Consider the following 19,643-nt stretch of genomic DNA (forward strand, 5'->3'; position numbering starts at 1 on the left):
CCAGGCCCCGCAACCGGCCTGCCATCACCCATCCTCCACTCCATCACTGGTCCTCGGGACAACCAACCCCTACCCACGGAGGGGAGAACTAACAACTCAGCTGCTCCCTGTCACCGCTCCCGGGATCCCCATACAGAGCAGCGGTGGTGTTACCAAAAATCACCACAACCGTGGGTGGCGTCACGGACAATAACCAAATCCCCACCACCAATCCACCCCCTTTCACTCCCGGGCGAGGAGCGCCGCTCGAGTCCCCGGGATCCGGCACACCGCTCGAGCAGCCGCAGCAGCAGCAGCCGGACCCGAGCAGTGGAAGAGCGCGGCGTCCCCTCCTCCGCCCGCGACATATACAGCATGTGTGAGTGTGTGCTGTGTATATGGTGTGTATGTGGGCTGTGTTTGTTGTGTTTGGCACTTAATAAAGTTTCATATTGTGAGGTTTATTGGTATATCTAATTCCTGGTGTGCACATGTTTACATGCAGAGCTTTTTTTCTTCTCCTTATGTACTGTGTATACGGCATGTTGAATGCTATGTATGGCTTGTGTATGTATCTCCTGTGCATGTGTACTAATATATATGGCCGGTGTAAAATATGACAACTGTGTCAAGACTGTGTGCAGTATACGGCCAGTGTGTCAGAGCGGTGTGTGTATGTACAGTGTCTTCTGTGTGTTATATATGATTAAGGCCCCACTCACACTTGCGCTATTTTGATGCAAACGGAATCCGTCAGTAATGTAGTACAGTTCATTTATTTACAGTGGAAGCGCGACACCATGTGGACACAAGCGGGTACTGCATGACACACACACTCGGCATATTAGGCTACTTTCACACATCCGGCTTGAGCTCTGCGGCTCAATCCGGCTGTGCAAGCTATGCAGTGGATGCGGTGAAAACATGCGCCTAAAAAAAAACGCATCGCGCCGCAGCCGGCCGCCATAGGCATGCATTGAAAAATGCGCCGCATCGGCCGAATGCGGCGCGATGCGTTTTTTTTTGCCGCACGAAAAAACGTGCCAGGCAACGTTCCATCCGGCCGCCGCATCGGCTAAATCTGCCGCATGCGGCAAAAACCGGACGGAACACAAGGCCATGCGGCACTAATTAAAGTCTATGCAGGAAAATCGCAACCGGCAGCAAAAAAAAACGGTTGCGATTTTCCTGCAAAGTGCCGGATTGTGCCGCATTGCAAAAACCGGAGGTGTGAAAGCAGCCTTAACGCGCTTCCACTGTAAATAAATGAACTGTACTACATTACTGACGGATTCCGTTTGCGTCAAAATAGCGCAAGTGTGAGTGGGGCCTTACCAATCTGCGCTCCAAACAAAGACAAACCTAGAAAACCAGTTGTGAGAAGCAAACATCACAGTCGCACCAAAGAGAATCAGCTCTGGCCGACACAGTAGGGGTATAGGGGAGAGTTAATTGTTTGACCAATTATAGCCGGGTCATTTTCAAGTTAATAATTTGGTGCGGCCCCTGAAGGTTGGTAGAATTTTCCAAATGGCCCCCAGCAGTAAAAAGGTTCCCCACCCCTGCTTTAAGACCACAGCGTCCTCCTGGTTTGAGCTTCATCTGTGGGCGGAGCTACCGCACGGCCTGCTCAGTCCCACAGATGAAGGAGGCGCAGTGTCAGCCAGCGACCTCCGGCGCTGTGTGGGCCTCCTCTCCTCCGTGACCGAGCGGTAAGTGCTACCCCCCTCGACCTGTATACTCCCTCCCAGCCACCAGGTTTATGGGCCCCAGTGAGCTGCATGGGCTTTCCCCAACCCCCAGGAGCCGCGTGTGCGGGCCCCCAGGAGCCGCGTGTGCGGGCCTCCAGGAGCCGCGTGTGCGGGCCCCCAAAAGCCGCGTGTGTGTCTATATGTGCAGCAGAGTTTTGTGTGTGTGTGTGTGTGTGTGTATATGTATGTATGCAGTAGAACTGTGTGTGTCTGTATGTAGCAGAGTTGTGTGTGTCTATGTATGCAGCAGCTGCAGAGTTGTGTGTGTCTGTATGTATGCATGCATGCAGCAGCTACAGAGTTGTGTGTGTCTGTATGTATGCAGCAGCTGCAGAGTTGTGTGTGTCTGCATGTATGCAGCAGCTACAGAGTTGTGTGTGTCTGTATGTATGTAGCAGCTGCAGAGTTGTGTGTGCCTGTATGTATATATATATATATATATATATATATATATGTATGTGTGCAGCAGCTGCAGAGTTGTATGTCTGTATGTATGCTGCAGAGTTGTGTATCTGTCTGTCTGTATGCAGTTGTGTGTGTCTGTATGCAGCAGAGTTGTGTGTGTGTGTGTGTCTATGTATGCTGCAGAGTTGTGTGTCTGTATGTATGCTGCAGAGTTTGTGTGTATGTGTCTGTATGTATGCAGCAGAGCTGTGTGTGTCTGTATGTATGCAGCAGAGCTGTGTGTGTGTATAATAGGCCTACATGTGTGTAAAAAGGTGAAAGTCTAGGACTAATAGCAGCAGTCTACAATTAGATCTTTGATTGTAGTTCCATGAAAAATAAATATTTCGATGGTTTTCCGGATTTTTGAAAGTTTGTGGATTATCGACGGCCAATGGAGGGGGGCGGCAAATTTGACAACCGCCCCGGACGGCAAAAGCAGTAGCTACGCCACTGCTGTAAGAGATAGGGTTTCGACCACTGCTAGAGGTCAATCAACTGTGCACATGACACCACCACCCGTGGCATCTCAGAGTCCAAGGGTCCGTGCACCACCTGAGCCATCTCAGAGTCCAAGGGTCCGTGGTGCGATTGTGTGGTAGTTATTTTTCAAGAGTCCTTCGGACCAAACGGTTCCCATTTGTCAAATCTATAAGACCAAGCTTAGCAGAGGCAGAAATACTTCCAGCTTGGGCACCTCCAGCATGAGAAACCATATTTCTCTGTCGTTTCATTGGGGGACATAGGACCATGGTTGTATGCTGCTGTGACTAGGAGGATGACACGAAGTAAACAGAAAAACAGTTAGCTCCTCCCTAGCAGTGTATACCCTGAGCCGGAGGCGGATCTACACCAGTTTTTTGCTTAGTGTCGTAGGAGGCTGAAGTAGGCCCAACCTCCGCCAATTGTCTTTTTTTCCGTTTTTTCTGCCTTTTTTTCTATGGCGTCGCTCAGCCTTCTCATTTTTTTCTAATTTTTTTCTTACTATGCAGGGTTAAAGTCTCTGCAACAGAGAGCACCCCTCGCCTGCTCCATCCCTCCGGGTACCGTCCCCAGGGATGCAGAGGCTCGAGACGTCAGGCCCTCTCCCCCATCCCTGCGGTACCGTCCCAGGGTTGCTTGGGGTCGACTTCTCACGGGCACACTTCCCGTCCTCCCCTACGGTACCATCCTAGGGGTGTTTCTGGGTGAGGCAGCAAGGGCTCTCTGCAACCTCCAGGCCTTCCCATCCAATGCCCAGGCCCACAGAGATCCGGGGCCCAGGGAGAGGATCGCAGACACTGCAGCGCAGGAGCGCTCACGCAGTGCTACATCTCCCCAGCGTACCCCCATGGTTTTCACCCAGGGGCGTACAGCACTCACCGTGCGGGCACAGGAGACCCAAAGAGATGGGGCCGAAGATTACAGCGACGCCGGCAGGACGCCGGTAAGTCCATTTCTTTATCGGTCAGCGCTCTGCTCCCGGCGGCCGCCTGCAAATTTAGTCCCCAGTCTGGGCCTACCTCAGGCCCGAGCGCCCCGCCCCCCACTCGCACGCGCGCTTTTCCCCGGCCCCACACCCCCTGCATACTTCTGCCCGGATACAACGGCCCGGCCAGCCCCCGTGCACGCCCACTCCAGAAAAGAAAAAAAAAAAAAGCCTGCGTTTTTCTTCAACGGCTCTCCTCCTTGGCGGGAAGCGGGACTGTTACCAGTCAGCACCCTGCTTATCTCCCGGTGCCGTCCCCCGCAGTTCTGAGACCTCTGCTGACCTGGGCAGGACACAGGACCTGGGTGAGCGCTGCTCCTGCATAGGAGTAGACTGTATCTTTCCATCTTCTTTCTTTCTCTCTCCTGTCTCCTCCCTAGTATCACTAGTGAGAATTTTTTCCTGAGCACCCATGCCTAATTCTAAGTCATCCCGATCCAAACAGGCCCCATTCATAATTTAATTAATAATTCATAATAAAGTATTTCGCTTGCACATCCTGCAAGGAAAAATTCTCCCAAGGCCAGGCTACGCCCCTCTGCTCGGCTTGCATCCCAGACCCACAGCCCACGCAGATTTTCCCAGACGCTGCCAGCACCTCCATCGCCGTTGCTTCTGCAACAGTGCATGACGCCCCGAGCACCAATGTGCCCCCTCGCCCGGACTGGTTGACTTCTCTGTCCCAGTCGGTAGACTCACTTTCAAGGGCGTTGCTGACCATCGCGCAGGCGTTGCAATCACTACCGACGTCCGGCCATGTCCCTCACTTTCAGCCGGCTCAGGACGACAGTCGGTCTGATCCAGACCCTGTTACTGGAGCTCAGAAGCGGACCCGCCGGGTCTCCTCTTCAATTTTTTCCCAGAGGTCTCTCTCACCTCCGGGTCCCAATTTACCATTAGCCTCCGGAACTGTCCGACCTCTCAGGAGAGGAGTCGAATAGAGCCTTGCTACTGGATTCAGATCAGACAGCCAATATCAGGCGCATGGTGGATAGTCTGGTGGAAGCAGTAAATCAAACACTGACGGTCCAAACGGACTCCGGTTCCACCCAAAGCTCGCATGTATCCTTCAAACGGGTTAAGCGTGCCCACAGGCAATTCTGTGACCATCCAGAATTTGCTGAGATTTTACGCAAGCACAGACAACAACCGGACAAGATGTTTACCAATGGTAAGTCGATTGATTTACACTACCCCTTCCCTGAGGAACTCCGGAAGGAATGGGTAGGCTCACCTGTAGTCGACCCTCCTATGTCCCGCCTGTCGTCCCACACAGTACTATCTCTCCCGAATGGGGCATCTCTCCGAGACGCCACGGATCGAAACATTGAAAGATTTGCCCGTTCGGCCCTTGAGGCGGCGGGCACGGTCCTTTCCCCAGCTTTCACTGCCGTTTGGGTCGCAAATGCCATGGTGTTCTGGGCCAATACTCTCCATAGGGGTCTTCGCGCTGGTTCTAGCGATCCAGGGTTCGTCAACATTTCAGCACAGATTGCTCTCGCGGGTGAGTACATAATCAATGCAGCCCTGTCAGTGGCCAACTGCGCAGCACAAGCGGCTAGCAACACTGTGGCCATCCATCAGGCGATCTGGCTCAGAGCCTGGAATGCGGACACAGCCTCTAAGAAATCGCTTACCGCACTCCCCTTTGCAGGAGATCGTCTGTTTGGGGACAGGCTAGATCAGATTATCGCTGAGGCTACAGGAGGTAAGAACACCTCTCTTCCACAGCTGAGACCTAGACGTATCCCGTGTCGCCAGCCAACCCCAAGGTTCCAGTCCTTTCGCAGCTTCAGCTCCCCAACACATCCTAAGAGAAACAGATCCCCGCAGAGAAACAGAAAGAATCTGTCTTTCAAAACAAACCCTTCCTGGCGTTCTAGGCCACGCCAGCCATCCAAGTCAACATCAAGATCACAGCGTTTCCCCGCTAAATGACTCGAGGTCTTCGCGCCAGCGCAGATCAGGTGGGAGGACGCCTGTCTAGCTTCCAACACGTGTGGCTGCCGTGGATCACGGACGCCTGGGTCAGAGAAATTCTAGACTCAGGATACAAAATAGAGTTCTCATCAATTCTGCCAAGTCGCTTTTTCCTCTCTCATACTCCCGAGTCAGACGCGCGAGCTCGTCCTTTTTTTCACGCCATCGAATCTCTTCTCCGCTCAGGAGTAGTAATTCCTGTCCCAACTTCAGACCGATTCAAAGGAGTCTACTCAAATCTTTTCGTAGTCCCTAAAAAAGATGGCACTGTGCGTCCTGTTCTCGACCTCAAGCTTCTAAACAGATACGTCAGAGCGCAGAAGTTTCGGATGGAGTCGCTCCGATCTGTGATTGCCTCCATGGAGGTCGGTAAATTCCTTGCTTCTCTGGACATACAGGACGCCTATCTGCACATACCAATAGCTCAACAGCACCAGAAATTCCTTCGCTTCGCAGTAGCAGAAGATCATTATCAGTTTACTGGTCTACCTTTCGGCCTCGCTTCTGCACCACGAGTGTTTACAAAGGTCATGGCTGCTGCCATGTCTATCCTGCACTCCAGAGGGATTTTGGTGATTCCGTACCTGGACGACCTGCTGATCAAGGGGTCACCTTTCGACGACTGTCTCCTAAGTGTTCAAGTCACCATCGATACTCTGTCTCGACTAGGCTGGCTCATCAATCGGAAGAAGTCCTCTCTGACCCTGGCCCGCCGGATTACCTTCCTAGGCATGGAGTTCCATACCATCCAGGGGCGCTTGTTCCTCCCGCAGGAAAAAATTGTCTCCCTCCAAAGAGACCTCAAGATCCTCCGCCACTCGGGTGCGGTGTCCATACGTTTTGGCATGAAAGTCCTCGGTTGGATGGTGGCGGCAATAGAGGCGGTTCCGTTTGCCCGCTTCTACCTTCGTCCCCTTCAGCTAACCCTGCTGAACAAATGGGCCAAATCTCTATTTACCCTGGATCGCAGGATCCATCTGTCTCCGGAAACCCGTCACTCGCTTCTGTGGTGGACCAGCGGCCCAAATCTATCCATGGGAAGGTCATTCCTACCATTGCACTGGCAGACAGTCACCACCGATGCCAGTCTTCTCGGCTGGGGAGGGGTGTTTCAACAACACACGGCTCACGGTCGGTGGTCCTTCCAGGAGAGCCGGCTCCCTATCAACATCTTGGAGATCAGAGCCATCCTACGAGCCCTGCAGAAGTTCCAACGCTTCATAAAAGGATCTCCAATCAGGATCCAGTCGGACAACACCACAGCGGTGGCGTACATCAACCACCAGGGCAGCACAAGGAGTGTCATGGCGATGATGGAGGTGAAGAAGATCATCCAGTAGGCAGAGTTTCACCACTCCACGATTTCTGCAGTACACATCCCCAGCGTGGAGAATTGGGCAGCCGACGTCCTCAGCAGGCAAAGTCTGGCATCGGGCGAATGGTCCCTCAACAGGGAGGTTTTCAAACAGATCTGCCACAGATGGGGGACTCCGGATGAGGACCTGATGGCCTCTCGGTTCAACAATCAAGTTCTACAGTTCATCTCCCGTTATCACGACCAGCGGGCGTTAGGAGTCGACGCTCTCATCGTTCCGTGGAATCAGTTCAGACTGCCATTCATCTTTCCACCGCTTCCACTGATCCCAAGAGTCCTCAAGAAAATCAAAGCAGAGGGCATCCCAGTGATTCTCATAGCCCCAGAGTGGCCCAGGCGAGCGTGGTTCGCAAAACTCGCGCAGCTCATCGCAGACACTCCATGGCGGCTCCCAGATCGTCCTGACCTGCTGTCTCAAGGTCCTCTCTTCCATCAAAATTCAGGAGTTCTCAATTTGACGGCATGGCTATTGAATCCTGGGTACTAGCCCAGGCAGGCTTTTCTCCAGAGGTGATACAGACTATGGTCAGGGCTCGAAAGCCTTCTTCTTCAAAGATCTACTACCGCACTTGGAGGGCCTTCTTTCAATGGTGTGAGGCCAACGACAAATCATCTCCACTTGATTTGTCATTCCCAGTCTTAGGGGTGCTTCACACACAGCGAGCTCGCTGCCGAGATCGCTGCTGAGTCACGCTTTTTGTGACGCAGCAGTGACCTCATTAGCGATCTCGCTGTGTGTGACACTGAGCAGCGATCTGGCCCCTGCTGCGAGATCGCTGCTCGTTACACACAGCCCTGGTTCGTTTTCTTCAAAGCCGCTCTCCTGCTGTGACACACAGATCGCTGTGTGTGACAGCAAGAGAGCGACAAATGAAGCAAGCAGGGAGCAGGAGCCGGCGTCTGACAGCTGAGGTAAGCTGTATCCAAGATAAACATCGGGTAACCAAGGTGGTTACCCGATATTTACCTTAGTTACCAGCCTCTGCAGCTCTCACGCTGCCTGTGCTGCCGGCTCCGGCTCTCTGCACATGTAGCTGCTGTACACATCGGGTTAATTAACACGATGTGTACAGCAGCTAGGAGAGCAAGGAGCCAGCGCTAAGCAGTGTGCGCGGCTCCCTGCTCTCTGCACATGTAGCTGCATTACACATCGGGTTAATTAACCCGATGTGTACTGTAGCTAGGAGAGCAAGGAGCCAGCGCTCAGTGTGCGCGGCTCCCTGCTCCCTGCTCACACTGGTAACTAATGTAAACATCGGGTAACCATACCCGATGTTTACCTTAGTTACCAGTCTCCGCAGCTTCCAGACGGCGGCTCCGTGCAAGCGCAGCGTCGCTTGCACGTCGCTGCTGGCTGGGGGCTGTTCACTGGTCGCTGGTGAGATCTGCCTGTTTGACAGCTCACCAGCGACCATGTAGCGATGCAGCAGCGATCCTGACCAGGTCAGATCGCTGGTCGGATCGCTGCTGCATCGCTAAGTGTGAAGGTACCCTTACTGTCTTTTCTACAGTCAGGTTTAGAGGCGGGTCTCTCGCTGGCAACCCTCAAAGGGCAGGTGTCGGCTCTGTCGGTCCTGTTCCAGAAAAATTTAGCAACTCGTCCACAAGTCAAAACTTACATCCAGGGAGTCGCCCATCTGGTACCGCCATATCATTCCCCGCTAGAACCATGGGACCTCAATCTGGTGTTAGGGTCCCTCCAAGGAGCTCCGTTCGAACCATTAAAGGAATCCTCAGTTTCACACCTATCCTGGAAGGTGGCCTTTTTGGTGGCAGTCACTTCATTCAGGAGAACGTCAGAGCTAGCAGCCCTCTCATGCCGGTCGCCATTTCTAGTTTTCCACCAGGACAAAGTTGTCCTGCGCCCGTCTCCATCATTCTTGCCAAAGGTAGTATCTCCTTTTCATTTGAACGAGGAGATCGTTCATCCATCCTTCTGTCCGGTCCCTGCTCACACCTTGGAAAGGTCTCTGCAAACACTTGACCTGGTGCGAGCTCTCAGGATTTACGCCTCGAGGACTGCGCCTTTCTGCAAGTCAGACAGTCTTTTCGACCTACCTACTGGTCCCAAGAGGGGCATGCCGGCGTCCAAGGCTACGATTGCAAGATGGATCAGGTCGGCCATATCGGAAGCCTACAGGATTAGGGACAAGTCTACTCCAAGGGGAGTAAAGGCACATTCCACTTGTGCAGTAGGGGCGTCTTAGGCAATCAGACTTCAGGCGTCGGCCGAATAAGTCTGCAAAGCCGCCACGTGGTCCAGCCTACATACCTTTGCCAGGTTTTACCAAGTACACACCCAGGCGTCAGCGGATGCCTGCCTTGGGAGAAAAATGTTGCAGGTGGCTGTCGCACACTTATGAAAGGGTGGTGCACATTTGGGCAGAGCATTCTCACACAGGTTTGTTCTATAGATCTGTGTGATTGCTCCTTTACCCACCCAGGGACTGCTTTTGGACGTCTCATGGTCCTGTGTCCCCCAATGAAACGACAGAGAAAGAAGGATTTTTGTGTACTCACCGTAAAATCTCTTTCTCTGAGTCTTCATTGGGGGACACAGCACGCTTGGATATTGGGTTGCTCTTATTTTGCCGGATGATCCTGGTTTTCCGGGACCGCGTTTTGCACTCTGCTTATATATATATTGTGTTCAACACATGTTATTGTTATTACCTTGATTAGTTATGGTTGTTCAGGTTGCTCCTACTACTGCTTGTACACTAAACTGGCGTAGATCCGCCTCCGGCTCAGGGTGTACACTGCTAGGGAGGAGCTAACTGTTTTTCTGTTTATTTAGTGTCAGCCTCCTAGTCACAGCAGCATACACCCATGGTTCTGTGTCCCCCAATGAAGACTCAGAGAAAGAGATTTTACGGTGAGTACACAAAAATCCTTCTGTTAGCCAAGCACACCACTAGGTGGTTGACAGCTGTAGGTGGAAAAACACGATTTCCAGACTCAAAACTCTGCCTCTTCCCCTGGGCTGCCCGCCTCCCAAACTGGTGTGCAAGAAGGTGGCGCTGATGCCTCCTTTTCTCAGCCTGATGTTGGCCAAACTCAGTCATCAACGACCACATCCGCTTCGGTGTCCCTGCATTCCGTTCAGTTGTCCATACCACAGAACTTCGACAAGAAGCGAAAATATCCTGTTACGTAACCAAGGGCAGAAACCATAACTGCACACATTGCACGATTGATAGCCCTTGAGATATTGCCGTATCGGTTTGTGGGAACATAGGCTTTTCACAACCTTTTGGCAGTGTTAGAACATTGGTACTCTGTGCCAAGCCGCCACTATTTTTCTCATTGTGCCATCCCCGCGCTCCGCAATCACGTGTCCGAAAACATCAAACGAGCTCTCACCAATGCCATAACAGGGAAGGTCCACTAAACCACAGACACGTGGACAGGGACGCTACATCTCACTGACGGCACACTGGGTGAACCTGGTGGCGGCTGGTACAGAGTCTGAGCCGGCAACATACCATATAATTCCCACACCCTGAATAGCGGGGCCCACTTTAATCACAATTTCAGTAGCCTCCTACACAGCAACAACTCCCTCCTCCTCTTACTCTTCATAGGGCTCCTGTGCATCCTCCTCAACATCCGCCGTTGTCCAACCGTTGACATCATTCCCCAGCTGGGATCTCTGCAGCACTGCCTCGGCTAAGCGGCAACACGCTCTATTGAAGCTCAACTGTATCAGTGACAAATCTCACATGGCACCTGAGCTTTTGAAAGCAATAACTGAGCAGACAGATGAGTGGCTTGCGCTGTTGGACCTCCGTCCAGGGATGGTAGTGTGCGATAATGGTCGTAATCTGGTGGCGGCTTTAAAGCTTGGAAAGCTTGTACACGTTCCTTGTATGGCCCACATTGTAAATTTTAGTAGTTCAGCACTTTCTGAAGAAATACCCTGGGATACCAGACCTACTTACCAAGGTACGACGTATTAGCGCCCATTTCCGCAAGTCATCTCCCTCTTTTGCTGGTCTGGCAGTGCTGCAGCAGCGTTTACACTTGCCTCGTCACAGACTAATATGTCACCTCCCTACGAGATGGAATTCAACCTATCATATGTTGACCAGGATCCATGAGCAGCAGAGGGCAGTATCCCAATTCCAGCTGGAACATGCCCGTCAGACGCAGATGCCAAACATAAGTATTGCAGAGTGTGTGTGGATTGCAGACATTTGTCAGGTCTTGGAGAATTTTGATTACTGTACCAACATTGTGAGCAGTGATTATGCTCTTATCAGCATTACCATTCCACTGATTTGTTTATTAAAACGCTCTCTGGATGGTCTGACTGACCAAAATGTTAATGCACCTGAGGTGTCTGTGGATCCAGACTTCATAATGGTTGCTAGTAATCCGCACAACCTCGGCAAACAGGCTCAGGCCACCTTTGGTCAGCATCATTAGGATGAGGATTATGAAGAACAGGAATGCTTTGAAGTTGGTAACCAAGGGATTGACAACCCAAGCTTCAGGGCTGTCCAGCATGGATAGCCTGAGGAGGAGGAGGAGAGAGAGACTGAGGAGGAGAGGAGATTTAGGGAGACAGAATGTATTCTTAGCAGTGACACACAAAGGTTTCCAGTTCTGAGTCTGGGACACATGGCACAGTTCATGTCACACTGTTTTTCTCATGACTGTCAGCTAGTCCACGTTTTGGCAGACAGCAAACTGGTTATGTACCGTCTTTGACTCACGCTACAAAGACCAATTCGCTTCGCTACTTGTCGAGGCAAATAAGGATTGTACTATGGAAACATTCAAGAGGGCTGTAGTGGAGCAGTTGATAAAACGATTACTCTCAGATCATGCTGGCGTGGCGTCAGAGGTAGTGTGTCATCTCACACAACAGGATTTCAAGAGACTGCTACACAGGCGGGGGGCTAATGTGCCAAAACTGGTCAATTTTCCACAAACCGTGAACTGCGAATCAGATACCGGTTGGGGGAACTATGACAAGGAGGGAACACTTAAATAAGCTGGTGAGGGACTATGTAGGTGACCGTATCAGCGTGCTTTCAGAGTCTACAGTTCCCTTTAACTATTGGGTTTCCAAGCTCAACACTTGGCCAGACCTCTTTTTATACGCTTTGGAAGTGCTAGCTTGCCCTTCTGAGAGTGTGTTGTCTGAGCGTGTTTTCAGATCAACGGGGTCAATAATAACAGATACTCGCACATGACTATCCACGGAAAGTGCAGACAGTTTGCCGATGATCAAAATGAACCATAGATGGATTGCTCCAGATTATATCAGGCCGCCTGTTAACAAGACCTAATAATAAGTGTAGCCTCAAAATTTGTATTTCTTAAGTTCAAATAAGTTCCATTGTTTCTCATTCAAGACTATTTTGTCTTCTATCATCTAATGACACCGCATGACTAATTTAACTTGTTATGCTGATGCCATGTAATTGTTTGGCCCAATCACCGAGGGCAATATTTTTCAAGCCTTTGTACATTATGCACTGGCACAACCACTGTCGAGGCTACACTGTCTAGAACAATTGGTCAGGCAGTCTCTATTTGTGTTCTTTATTGATGCTGTGCTTCACGGTGTGTTACACATGGCCCCCTGCGGAATCAGAATTTTCTTTATCGTTCCTATGGGAGACCCAGACCATGGGTGTATAGCTTCTGCCTCCGGAGGACACACAAAGTACTACACTAAAAAGTGTAGCTCCTCCCTCTGAGCATATACACCCCCTGGATAACCAAATATAGCCAGTTCAATGCTTTGTGTTCAGGAGGCACACATCCACACATTCATTCTCATCTGATTTTTTGATTTTTGGAAAGAGTTTGAAGAAAAGCAGGTCCAAGCCTGGACTCCCGGCATGTCCCTTCTCACCCCACTGTGTCGGCGGTGTTGTTAAGGTTGATTTCAGGGCTGGAGCCTTACATGCCTCGCTCCTTCACCATCCCTCGGGCTCTGGCTTGAAGTGGGAGCCAGCACGGTTCTCCCTGCCTTGCAGGAGACCGGTCTCCATCCGCAGCCCTTCAGGATCCTGCCGGACGGAGCACTCATCCCTCAGGGACCTGGCCCTGCGTCTCACAAGCTAAGTATCTGAGACGTTATTGTCGGGGGGTCCCTTGTACTTTATTGTTGGGGAGAGTGGGCTGTGTATCTATTCTGACATTTCCGGCCGGTTCTCTGGTTTTCACCTGAGAACCGCGCCGATGGTGCCTGCGCGCCGGCCGCATCGTTAAATTTAGGCCTCGGCTTCGCCTGAGGCCTAGTTTCGATTTCACTGCCCCTGCATGTCAATCATGCAGAGGGACAGTGCGGCTCCGCCCAGCGGCCGTTCGGCACAGGGGAGGGACACTCCTCTCTGAGGAAATATTCCCTCCCCTGTATATCTCCTTGGCCCTCCGGATCCCGCTCTTAGAGTAGGCCCCGCCCCCTCTCCTCGCTCCGGCGCCATTTTATCAGCGTTCTCACAGCATCTCTCTGGGGGTCCGGGCTGTGGGATCTGGAGGGCACACAAACGGTCTGGTAAGCCACAACCTCCGGTTGTGGACCTGCTTATATACTCTCTGGGGGTCATTCTGGCTCAGAGCCCCCACTTCAGCAGCATGTCTCACACAAGGAGCAAGGCTGCAAGGCTGTACTCCAATATGCACTGCATGTAAGCTCGTACTGCCTGAACCGAGCACATATCCACATTGTGATGCCTGCTCTAACATGGTGGTGCCTCAGCCTGGAGTCTCATCCCCAGTGGTCCCTCCGGCTGCTCCGGCTCCGGTGGCTGAACCCCCGGCTTGGGTAGAATCCTTCTCTAAGTCTATCTCCCAGTCTTTTGCCGACTCCATGGGACAGTTGTCCCGGACTCTGCTGAGCATGCATCAGCCCCCTTCTCAAGGCGCCTCTGCTGCTACGGCTCGCTCAGCAGAGCCCACAGAGGATTCTTCATCTGGTCCCAGACCCCGTCCTCCTAAAAGGAGACGCAGGGTCCCCTCTCCTTCCTCGTCCCGCGGCTCTGATTCACGAGCTGACTCGTAGGACGAGGAGGATGCCTTTACTGGGGGCTCGGACGCTACCTCCATGTGCCCCATTGATCTGTCCGAAGGTGACGCAGATGTTAGTGATTTGATTGCGTCCATTAATTCTGTACTGGACCTCAATCCGCCAGTATTAGAGGAGCAACCCTCTCTGGCAGAAAAGCACCAGTTTACCTTGTCTAAGAGAACGAGGAGTGTGTTCTTTAACCACTCCAGTTTTCAGGCCACTGTGACCAAGCCTAGGGCCTGTCCTGACAAACGCTTCCCAAAGCGTGGTTCTGATGACCGTTTTCCCTTTCCACCAGAGGTGGTCAAGGAGTGGGCTCATTCACCAAAGGTAGACCCTCCGGTGTCTAGACTCTCAGCCCGGACAGTTGTATCAGTGGCTGATGGCACCTCACTTAAGGATTCCACTGACCGCCAGGTTGACCTTCTGGCCAAATCTGTATATGAGGGGGCAGGGGCCTCGTTCTCCCCATCTTTTGCAGCAGTGTGGGCTCTCAAAGCCATCTCTGCTTCTCTAGAGGAGATGCATTCCCTCACCAGGGACTCTATGCCCGAAATGGTTGCCTTAACTTCTCAGGCTTCAGCCTTTTCATCCTATGCCATGTCTGCCATGCTGGAGGCTTCTCACCGCACTGCGGTGGCTTCGGCTAATTCCCTCGCTATCCGCAGGATCTTGTGGCTTCGAGAGTGGAAGGCAGACGCTTCTTCAAAGAAGTACCTTGCTGGGCTCCCATTTGCTGGGTCCAGGCTGTTCGGTGAACAACTGGATGAAATTATTAAGGAAGCTACTGGCGGGAAGAGTACTTCCTTGCCACAAACTAAAACCAGGAAACCTGTCCAGGGCAGGAACCAGTCGAGGTTTCGTTCCTTTCGTTCCTCCAACTGGTCGTCCTCTAAGCCCTCGGCCTCGTCCACTAACTCAGCCAAGGACCAAAAACTCAACTGGCGCATGAAGCCGCGTCCTCAGAAGACCGCAGGAGCTGCTGCCACTAAGGCAGCCTCCTCTTGACTATCTGGCCGCGCCAGCAACGTCCTTAGTCGGTGGCAGGCTCTCCCACTTTGGCGACGTGTGGTTTCAACACGTCTCCGATCAGTGGGTGCGGGATATCATCTCCCACGGCTACAGGATAGAATTCTCTTCCAGCCCGCCGAACAGATTTTTTCTGTCAACTCCCCCCTGCTCCAAGGCCGCCGCCTTCTCTCAGGCCGTGGCATCCTTGCAGGCCAACGGAGTAATTGTACCGGTTCCCGCCCGGGAACGGTTCAGAGGTTTCTACTCAAATCTCTTCCTAGTCCCCAAAAAGGACGGTTCCTTCCGGGCCATCCTGGATCTCAAGCTTCTCAACAAGCATGTTCAGGTGCGGCATTTTCGCATGGAGTCTCTGCGATCAGTCATTGCCTCAATGACCCAAGGAGATTTCCTAGCATCCATCGACATCAGAGATGCCTATCTGCATGTGCCAATTGCAGTTTCACACCAGCATTGGCTACGTTTTGCAATCGGAGAGGAACATTCCCAATTCGTGGCTCTCCCCTTCAGGTTAGCCACGGCCCCTCGAGTATTCACCAAGGTCATGGCAGCAGTGGTTGCGGTTCTGCACCTCCAAGGGTTGGCAGTGATTCCTTACCTGGATGACCTTCTAGTCAAGGCTTCATCCAGTGCAGACTGTCAGCGGAGTGTCTCGCTCACTCTCGCCACTCTAGTCCAATTCGGGTGGCTTGTCAATCTGCCCAAGTCCACTCTGACTCCGACCCAGAAGACTCTGCCGGCACTTGTGAAGCTGCCCTTAGTCAAACAGCAGTCCCTCCATCTGGCGGTGCGCTCTTTGCGGAGGCCCCGCCGTCATTCCATCAGGCACCTAATACAGGTGCTGGGTCAGATGGTGTCATCAATGGAAGCGGTTCCCTTTGCCCAGTTCCATCTGCGTCCTCTGCAGCTGGACATTCTCCGCTGTTGGGACAAGCGGACTTCCTCCTTGCACAGGTTAGTGGCTCTGTCGCCACAGACCAGGGGCTCCCTTCAGTGGTGGTTTCGGCCCCTTTCTCTGTCTCAGGGGCGCTCCTTCCTGGCCCCGTCCTGGGTGATCCTCACCACGGATGCCAGTCTATCCGGCTGGGGAGCAATATATCTCCACCACAGAGCGCAGGGCATTTGGACTCCGTCCGAATCAGCCCTCTCGATCAATGTGCTGGAAATCAGAGCTGTGCTTCTAGCTCTCTTAGCCTTTCACCTCCTGTTGGCGGGCAAGCACATTCGAGTCCAGTCAGACAACGCGACAGCGGTTGCCTACATCAATCACCAGGGCGGGACACGCAGCTGCCTGTCAATGTTGGAGGTTCAACGCATCCTTCAGTGGACGGAGGACTCCAAGTCCACCATATCCGCAGTCCACATCCCAGGCGTGGAAAGTGGGGCACTCCGGAAGTGGATCTAATGGCATCCCGGCACAACAACAAGGTTCCGGTTTATGTGGCTCACTCCCACGATCCTCAGGCCTTTGCAGCGGACGCGCTGGTTCAAGATTGGTCCCAGTTTCGTCTGTCTTACGTGTTTCCCCCTCTAGCTCTCTTGCCCAGAGTCCTGCGCAAGATCAGAATGGAGGGCCGTCGGGTCATCCTCATTGCTCCAGACTGGCCCAGGCGAGCTTGGTACCCAGACCTGCACCTTCTGTCCATAGAGGTGCTGTGGCATCTCCTGGACCGTCCAGACCTTCTCTCACAAGGTCCGTTTTTCCGCCAGAATTCTGCGGCTCTCAGATTGACGGCGTGGCTCTTGAGTCCTGGATCTTGACGACTTCTGGTATCCCTCCTGAAGTCATCTCCACTATGACTCGGGCTCGGAAGTTTTCCTCGGCCAAAATATATCACAGGACCTGGAGAATTTTCCTGTCCTGGTGTCGCTCTTCCGGCCATGCTCCTTGGCCTTTTTCCTTGCCGACCCTCCTGTCCTTTCTACAGTCCGGTCCGCAGCTAGGACTATCCCTCAATTCCCTCAAGGGATAGGTCTCGGCTCTGTCAGTGTTGTTCCAGCGGCGTATCGCCCGGCTGGCTCAGGTGCGCACCTTCATCTCACATCATTCCGCCTTACCGGCGGCCTTTGGATCCCTGGGACCTTAATCTGGTCCTCACGGCTTTGCAGAAACCCCCCTTTGAGCCTCTTAGAGAGGTTTCTTTGTCTTGTCTTTCACAGAAAGTGGTCTTTCTAGTGGCCATAACTTCCCTCAGGAGAGTCTCTGATTTGGCTGCGCTCTCTTCGGAGTCACCTTTTTTGGTTTTTCATCAAGACAAGGTGGTTCTCCGTCCGACTCCGGACTTTCTCCCTAAGGTGGTTTCTCCTTTCCACCTTAACCAGGACATTTCCCTGCCTTCCTTTTGTCCGGCTTCTGTTCATCGCTTTGAAAAAGCGTTGCATACTCTGGATCTGGTGCGGGCGCTCCGGATCTATGTGTATCGCACCGCTGTTCTTAGGCGGTGCACCTCTCTTTTTGTGCTGACCACAGGTCGGAGTAAGGGCCTCTCGGCTTCTAAGCCGACCCTAGCTCGTTGGATTAGGTCGGCCATTTCCGATGCCTACCAGTGTACTCAAGTGCCTCCCCTGCTGGGGATCAAGGCACACTCGACCAGAGCTGTCGGTGCCTCTTGGGCTTTCAGGCACCAGGCTACGGCTCAGCAGGTCTGTCAGGCTGCCACTTGGACTAGTCTGCATACCTTTTCGAAGCACTACCAAGTGCATGCTCATGCTTCGGCAGATGCGAGCTTGGGCAGACGCATCCTTCAGGCGGCTGTCGCCCATTTGTGAAGTTAGGTTTCGCCTACTTCTCAGTTTTCTGTTTATTCCCACCCATAGACTGCTTTGAGACGTCCCATGGTCTGGGTCTCCCATAGGAACGATAAAGAAAAAGAGAATTTTGTTTACTTACCGTAAATTCTTTTTCTTATAGTTCCGTATTGGGAGACCCAGCACCCTCCCTGTTGCCTGTTGGCAGTTTTTTGTTCCGCGTGGTATCACCGGCTGTTGTTGTAGACAGAGGCTCCAGTTGTTCCGGTTCTTGCTCTATCTCTACTTGTGGGTGGCTGTTCTCCTTCAGCTTTTGCACTAAACTGGCTATATTTGGTTATCCAGGGGGTGTATATGCTCAGAGGGAGGAGCTACACTTTTTAGTGTAGTACTTTGTGTGTCCTCCGGAGGCAGAAGCTATACACCCATGGTCTGGGTCTCCCAATACGGAACTATAAGAAAAAGAATTTACGGTAAGTAAACAAAATTCTCTTTTTTTTTAGCTCCTTGGCATGTTATGCTCTTTTGCAAATCCCACCAATTTTTTAAAAAAGAGCTGATGGGAGTACCTTCTGATGCTTTGCTACGTGGTGTTTCAACCATTATCCACTGGGGAAACTGAATTTATTAAACTCCTTGGCATGTTATGCCCTGTTGCTTATCCTACCAATTTTTTTAAAAAAAAAAAGCTGTTTGGAGTACCTTCTGATGCTGTGCTACATGGTGTCTGAACCATTCTCCCTGGGTAAACTGATTTTTTTTAAATCCTCGGTGTTAGCCATTGGAATAAAGCCTGAGTTCCAGAGCGAAACAACTGCCACTTCCACGGTGCTGCATGCTTCACAAATTTGCCCTTTCTACATTTGAATACAGGTCCACTGGATCCGGTGGTGTTGATGGAGGAGGAGGAGGGCAAGGCCAACATCCAAATGGCCACATTGGCAATAGTACTGTAAAGTGTTATGGAGTACGTATTCCAACTTTCACACTAATGATATATGGGATGCAGAAAACTACAAATGACTGCCATCCCTCCCCAATGTATGTTTCAGGGCCCACCTGAGAGCCCTAAGAAGTGTGAGATTTGAGGACAGCCAGTGGCCCTTAGATGGCCACTGGAACCGGTGGTGCTGGTGGAGGAGGGCAAGGTCAACATCCCAACGGGCACATTGTAGCTGACCTTTTAAAGTGCTGTCAAATATGTCCCAAAAAAGGTGTGAGACAGACACAAATATAATGTATTAGTTACAGCCCTTTCTAATCGAAAAAGAAGGAAAAATGTAAAAAACGAAACATGTGAGCATATGCTAAAGTAGTGTTTTTTTGGAGGTCGGGGCTATTTGTTCCTCCTCTATTTCCATAGATTGGAGCTTATGAGCAGGGCCCTCACTCCTCTTGGTATGAGTTGAATTGTGTTATTCTGTAATGTCTGATATTGTCTGTACATGTCCTCTCTAAATTGTAAAGTGCTGTGAAATACATTGGCGCTATATAAATAAAAATAGTAATTAATATTTATTGAAATTAGCACGCAGTGGCTGTTGCAGAGAGTAACTACAAATACGCCATTTTAGTGCCCAGCTTGTGTTATTGGAGTCATGCACACATCTGCTCGATACGTTTTATTTTAACATGGGAGTCTATAGAGAACGGATCCATTAACAGATGGCTATTTAGCCATTCTTTTTTCTTGCATTTGTTATAGATCTGTTCGCCATAAACTCCAAGGTTATCCAGCAGAAATAATTTTGCCAGTGGGTCTCTTCAGGATCCATTCTAATGGATGATTACAGGACATTGGAACTCAGTCTTACAATGTTTGAGCACACTGCAAGGCTCAGA

The 19,643-nt window shown here is 51.7% G+C and overlaps 1 protein-coding gene and 1 long non-coding RNA gene across 2 annotated transcripts in view; both read left to right on the forward strand.

The window, feature by feature from the left end:
* Window positions 1–19,643, forward strand: part of LOC142312176 (uncharacterized) — a 140,290-nt gene that overhangs the window by 54,183 nt on the left and 66,464 nt on the right. The gene's annotated exons all lie outside the window — the stretch shown is intronic.
* Window positions 1–19,643, forward strand: part of LOC142312142 (uncharacterized) — an 82,778-nt gene that overhangs the window by 52,612 nt on the left and 10,523 nt on the right. The window lies entirely within an intron of this gene.

This window comes from Anomaloglossus baeobatrachus, chromosome 5 (genome assembly GCF_048569485.1).
Source record: "Anomaloglossus baeobatrachus isolate aAnoBae1 chromosome 5, aAnoBae1.hap1, whole genome shotgun sequence".
Classification (NCBI taxonomy): domain Eukaryota; kingdom Metazoa; phylum Chordata; class Amphibia; order Anura; family Aromobatidae; genus Anomaloglossus; species Anomaloglossus baeobatrachus.